The following is a 7,213-nucleotide window of genomic DNA, read 5'->3' on the forward strand; positions in this document are numbered from 1 at the left end:
ACGAAGTCTTAATTTTCCTGCCGATAGCGTATTTGCAGCGAGAACTTACGTAGCCCAGCATTGGTTCACAATTTACCTACATGTACAATGCCCCCCCCCCCCCCCCCCCCCCGCCCAAAGAAAAAAAGAAGAATAACGACATATTGAGATGATTTGAGCACGGGTTCGATTATACACGCACTTCTTGGAAGCCCTATTTACTGACTAACATAAACAACTCTGAATGAATTCACATACATGTTGTCCGTGGCCTTCTCGCGGTGTACCTTTACGATTTTTGACCATGTGAGCTACTAAAATTTAATAACGATCAATTCCTCTAATTACACAGACGCAAGCTACGCCTGGAATTCCTTCCAAAACAGATATTAAATCAGTGCTCGATCGCACACCCTGTAAAACGCCACTATATAATGACGAGAGAGAGTTTACCCGAAACGGCACATTTAAGTAGTATTATTGCACGCTCATAACAAGGCTGGCAGCAATCGCTTAGGCCCATTGTTTCATCACGTGTGTCGGCGATTGCGTTCACGCATTTTTTGTTGTTGCTATATTTCGAAGTTTTTACATCTTTGTTGTCTTAAACTTATGCCATCTCTACTTATGCCATCTATAGTCCGCGGTATATATCTACTAAGTATATAGAAAAAAGTTGGCATAGACACGACTGCTTACGTGTGGGAATGTGAAAGCATTATAGTCCCTTTTAGGGTTGGTAATATCGATGAATGATTAATCGATTAAGTGTACCCGACAACACGATTAACCTTCATCGATGTCCACCTTTCATTTAATTGACTTAATCAATCTTTCCTGTTCAGTTAATCGTTTTAGAGAGTTGGACAGGAGTGGCGCGATAATTATGAACTCGCATTGGAATGGCGGTGCACGGGCACTGACTGGGTGGCTCTGGTTGAACGACTGCCGACTGTTTTTCCGAGTCCGCAGTGATGCGGAGCCGAGCGCCTCCCCTCTCCTCTCCCACACCGCACACGCTACGACGCCGCCCCAAGCCGTAGGCTTGAGGTGCCCTCGCAATTCAAGGCATGCTATAGCAACACAGTGGTTGACTGTCGTGCCGCTCCTAGTCAACTAAAGACGTGGCACAGCATGCGTGCAGGTTTGGAGCATGTATTTGACATGGCGATGGAGTTCATGTCGGTTCCAGCAAATCAGATCCGTAGCGTCCGAGCACCTATTCTCGCCTGTATCGAGTTGTTTGACCATTCAGGGAAGGTGTCGGTATTACCCAAACATCCCAGCCTTCTCTCAGTAGAAAAGAGCATGTGGCTTAAAATCCTAAGCCAGTAATTTCCTTTTCCCCTGTGGATATTGTAGTTTATTGCATATTTCGGTTGGACTTCACCTTTCACTTTCTCCATTTTTCTTATCTCGTGTTTAACTGTACTGTACAGAGATTCACTAGTACATATCTTATTGAATCCTGCAGCAAGTGCCACTTTATAACATATATTGTTAATCTTTTCAAAAGCCACTAGTGCCAACTATAAGTCTTTGACAAGTAAAGTATTATTCTTTATCAGATGTTTGTGCACTCGTGTTTCAAACTTGGTTACACCTCTCAAACATTAAAATGGGGTACTACAAAAGTAGATAACTGCTGCAACGTTTTTTAAAAGTGCCCGGCAAGATTCACGATTAATAAATTAATTGATGAAAAGCCCGGCATCGAAAGCGATTAATTGATGAAAGCCTAAAACGACGAATGATTAATCGTTAATCGAATAAAAACACTATTCGCCCATCATTTGCCTCTTTGGTGAAACGCTCTTTCTGCGCGTTGCTTGGTGCTGGCTTAGGTGGCGCTGACATAAGTCGTCGCGTGGACACAGAGTGGAGGAAGAGGTCAAGAATGTTGCCAGCCAAGTGCAGGGTAACTGAAAGTGCAAATAGACAACCAGAAGTAATCAAAAAGAAAGTCAGAGAAACAGAGACAGTAAATTGGATGCGAAGAATGGAAACAAAAAAGAAGCAAGGGGATTTAAAAGAATAAGAATAAAGAAATTAGGAGCGAAAGTCTGCGCGTAACACACAGGGCTCGAGCTGTTTGCTTAAGGACAGAGACCTACCGGAGCAAATATTCGCAACCAGCTAAGGCAGCTAGGTGTCTGCTGTAGCAAGAACCTGGAGACCGCTCAGTACATCCTAATGGAATGCGAAAGTACTCACCCAGCAAGACCCGTAAGTAACGTACACCTCCCAGAAGCGCATGGATTTAAAGCGGATGGAAGCATCAACAGGTCATCATTCGAGATAATCAAGAGACGTTTAGACTATTGGTGAAAAAAAAAAATTGGTTCCGTTACAGGTATAAGTAGCGGTACAAGGTAGATATAAAAGTTTTAAGGAAGAGAAAAGAGATAAGGAGACGTACACAAGAATTATATAATGAAAAGTATGTATAGCATACCTGCATGATTAACTCAAGCAGGTTATAGGTGACTATTTGTCGCTGCGCCCGTTTCAAAGGGCATGCCAATCAATCAATCAATCAATCAATCAATCAATCAATCAATCAATCAATCAATCAATCAATCAATCAATCAATCAATCAATCAATCAATCAATCAATCAATCAATCAATCAATCAATCATCGTTGTCGTCGTCGTCGTCGTCGTCCACAACAACAACAACAACGCCTAAACATACAAGCTACACGACAGTGTGGTTATACTCCGGTGCATTTATCTAATCAACGTTATCCAGGCCACGCGACTTGGTCGGTGTAACGGCAGGCTCTCGCTCCCCGTTATCTCTAGCTCGCTTGAGGGCCGCCGTAAAAAACCTGCCAGACACGGGCGCGTGTATACAGTGAACGCATCTTCTAGTACAAACGGTTTCGTCATAGGCCTAAACACGTGCGGCTGGGGCCAGTGCACACGAGTTAGGAAAAGGGTGAGAAAATGAATTTGGGCGAATAAGTTGAGAGTAGCCTTCTCAATGCAAACCGAGATGGCACGGTACTGCTAGGTCTAAAGTAGCACAAGATATGTATATTATTCCATTCAACTATCTTGTTCAGATATACAACTCCTTTAAATTGACCAGTTTAGCAAACGTTTAGGGAGATGATTGAAGTTCACGACGCCGAAAAAAAAAACAAAGTAATGCGAAAAGCAGATCGTATTATTATACCTCTCGCTAAGAAAGGATGATACTTAGTTTTGTAGCGTTTCTAGCTTCCGATCAAAGTTACGGATCAAAATGTATTGGGCCGATCTAGGAAACTTAAAAATTTGGCAACATAGACAGGATCAGCAACGTGTCGATGTTGATTCGGTTGTGACTCGTGTTTTTCTGCGCCACAATTTCGGTCATTAATATTAGGATCACTCGAGTATGTGTCAACATAAGATAACTGTTATGGGAATCGAAACAGCTCGAAATCTGATGAGCAAGGAAACATACATCCGGGGCTACAGATAAGTGCAGACTTTTATAAGCGACTCGGCCAAAGCAGCAAAATCAAGTAAACTATAGTAAGCCACAGCAGCACTAATTACCATACCAAGTATTTATATGGAAGTACGAAGTTTTTCAGTCGGGTTAGGCCATTCGGCTTTAGAATCTTGTAAAAGAAAAAGAAAGAAATGCGGCATTTATTTGCCTTTAGAATACACATAGGAATTCAGCTCTTCCTTAGAGGACGCATATGTAACCCCAATGACAACAAGGCGATGCGGACTTATAGCAGTTTTTGTTGGTGTTTCCTTGGGTGTAAACCCTGGCGCTGTCGCGGTGACTGGTCTCGTCAAGGTGAAACACGCGCGCGGGTTACTATTTGATACCCCTGCAATGGTTTTTTTTTATCAAACGTGATCGAGACCATGATAGAGATCCTGATGAAGATCTCATCTGGTTGTGTTTGATTTGATTTCACCCTCATGTAATAAAAAGCAAACTTTCGCTTTAGTATTGTAAGTGCTGGGGTGCTCCGTCGCAGCATCTACTTCTGACTTCGGTTCCATAACCGTATTATTATTATTATTATTATTATTATTATTATTATTATTATTATTATTATTATTATTATTATTAGATATGAAAACATACAGGCACACAAAGGAAACACGCACGGAGCAAGCTGAGAACTGCCACCGAGAGGGGCACAACGCATGCCTATTCTTTCGGGAGGAGGGGATGAAAAGAGGAGAAGAGAAGAGAAGAAGAAGATAGGAAACACAGAAAATAGGAAATAAACAAATTGCAGAGACACGGACAAAAGAAAGTAGGAACACGGAAAAAATGTCTATAACCGGGAGGCCAAATCAGTTCTCTGCATGAAAGTTAGCAAGGCTCTATGGACCTGGTCGCATTGAGCAGCACTCCCTTTTGGAAACAGGCAATCGTCAAGGGTCGTAGACCTGAGTCCTATCAGTCCATATTCCTTAATTAGCAGGGCGCGTTGTGTGACGAATGCGGGACACTCCAATGTACGGTGTACAAGTGTCTCACAGGAGCCACAGGAGGTGCACGCCAGACTGTCCACACATCCTTGACGATACAAGCGTTCGCGCACTAACACAGAGCCAACTCTTAATTTCACTAACCATGCTCTAGCACTACGAGGCAAGCCATGACCACGAATACAGGGAGGGAACGAGCCGTTTGCAACACGGGGATCGGGGCGCTGCTTTAGGAGGTATCGGCGGATTAACACACATGCCGTTGTCAATCATGCAAGAAATTTCTGCACAGTCACTCCCGTTGTGAGCACAACTTGAAGCGAGGCGATCAGCCTCTTCATTTTCAGCAGTACCCACTTGCGAAGGTATCCACTGGGCAATGAGGGACACCCCACGAGAAGCAATTTTGTCGGGGGACACTATTATACTGCATTGAATTGGGCTATTGGCATCCTTTCTGAACAGCCTGCTAAGGGCAGCACGGGAGTCTGTAAGGATGACGACCTTCGATGTGCTTATTTATTCCTGTACGTACTTCAGAGCAACATCAATCACTGCCAGCTCCACAATTTCTGATGAGGATGGATGAGGTATTCGAAACGCCCTTCTGCTGCAACGAATGGCTGCTGACTTATACGGGTGAAATCTGCACACCAACTTTATCCATGTACTCTGATGTGACACTTAGAGCTCTTTGCAAGATTCTATGAAGACGTGGACCGTGGTACGAAGGACCGCTGATCGATAGGTTGATGTCATCAGCATAGATTGCTATGCTTAGTGTAAAACCACAGCATAGGAAGCCTAAGTAATGGGCTTGCGCGCATTGATTACTTCAAATGCTTCATATCTGGAAGAGTTCACCAATGTCTCTGCAGATCGAAGACATCACTGTTATTTCCATGGTACTTGAGTACTAAACAATACATTATTCTTGCCTTGGACGTCAAATAAAACAACTAGTCTAATTTGGGTGTGCTATAAAAGGTGTAGACTGATCTCTAAGGCTGTAAGGCTGCCAGGTAGGGTACGCTGAAAGAGCGCACGAATAATCGCTGCTTTGAGGAGGGGACAGAACACTTTGAGGATAGCTCAATACATAAATGTACGTCACTATGCTTCGGAGCTACTTCCTTAGTCTGAAATCCAAGTAATTCATTTATTCGCTATGTATACGTAGTTGCTTTTTCTGGAAGTGCTCAACCACTCGCTAATTATTTCTCACATCAAACATAGGCATGAAACGGAGGCATCAATGTTAAGTTTGCTTTTTTAAGTACGCGAACTTCTAGTGGCCCTTTCTACCAGGCATGGAGCAAAGTTGCACAATAGCTTTGTGTCCGGCTCTGTCTGGTGGATCGTCCGCCGGTCCGGATCCCGCCGGTCTCCGGCGGCTCGCTGTAGATAGACTCCAGCTGTCACACGCACAAGGTTTATTGTTTGTTTTCTGCCACGTTCCTGAAGTGTGCAGCCGCTTTATCAGGCAGATACACTGATAATGTCGCGATGTTGATAATTCTGTCATGCCTGTACGAAGCATTACGGTCACACCGTATAACAGGTTTTGAGGCGCTGTGACACCGCTAACAATTTTTTTTTGGTTCAAATGAACATTTTGATTGTTGGTTAAGAAATGAAGAGCAACAAAGTGGCGAGTAGGGTAGGCCTGAGGAGCTGACAAGGATAGCCAGTTGTACGACTGATAAAGGGCCAGCACAAAATAATATGACTGCAAAATCATCCCGTTCCCCAAGTTCCTTCGAGTTGAAGCACAAGACCGACATCAAGCGTTTTCAATGTGACAGTTGTAACAGGCTGCAGTCGTCACGTTGTCCTTCAGCCCGCTACCTGAAGGAGTTCTTTATTTTGTAATGCCGTCAGGATTTGTTGTTATTGCTCTGGAGATGAGGTCGCACGTGCCGGACCTGTATGTACTCACCCTTAAGGCTCTGTGTCGCGTGGGGGCCCCACGCGACACAACACGCGCTATAAGAAGCGACCGTGGCGGATTGCGCTGTGCACTTGGCACTTCTTTTTGTTTCGAGGACTGAACCGAATCTTCGCAAAGGGCCGTAAATCTGCAAAAGGCAAGGTTTTTCACAACTGTCCTTTCCAAACGATCATACACAGATGTAATAGTGATCGAACAAGGAATGTCGCTGGCTCCAGTGTCATTCCTTGTTCGGTCACTTTTATTCAGAATACTTCAAGCGTTCCTCTAAAGTTTCATGTTTGGATGCATACCTGAGCTTCATCTTATTAAACGAGGTGTGTGTATTGTACGTCCATCTACTAACCCGCAAGCTAGCGTTGGTCTTTTTCCCCATGCATAGCTGACTCACATATGCCTCTATGCCTGTGTGTCGACCGCATGCAGAAACGGTATGGCATTATAATTTAAAGATAACGTGAACTCTCAGCCTAAATGAGCCATGAGTCCATGTACAAAATGTATAAAAGCGCTTTTTATAACAACGTGGTATGTCCAGAACCAGCTGGTCACGGCACCTACACCAATATGCTGTGCACGTTGCTGTTATTTTATATGTTATACACGTGTTGTGCCCTGTTCTATACCTCACCTCATGGCAAATTTCATCAAGTCATCTCTGCCTCAATTGATGCAGTTGAAGATTTTATCTTACTGAAAGGCAATGTTTTCTGGACGGAGTATCTTTATTCCTTAAGCTAGAGAGATATTAGTGCTTTATTTCTCCAGATAGATTCATCGCAATGCAAAGAAATCAATGTTCAAGACCTTTTCATGGCACTTTTCCCACAT

Source organism: Dermacentor andersoni, chromosome 5 (assembly GCF_023375885.2).
Source record: "Dermacentor andersoni chromosome 5, qqDerAnde1_hic_scaffold, whole genome shotgun sequence".
NCBI classification, from domain to species: Eukaryota; Metazoa; Arthropoda; class Arachnida; order Ixodida; family Ixodidae; genus Dermacentor; species Dermacentor andersoni.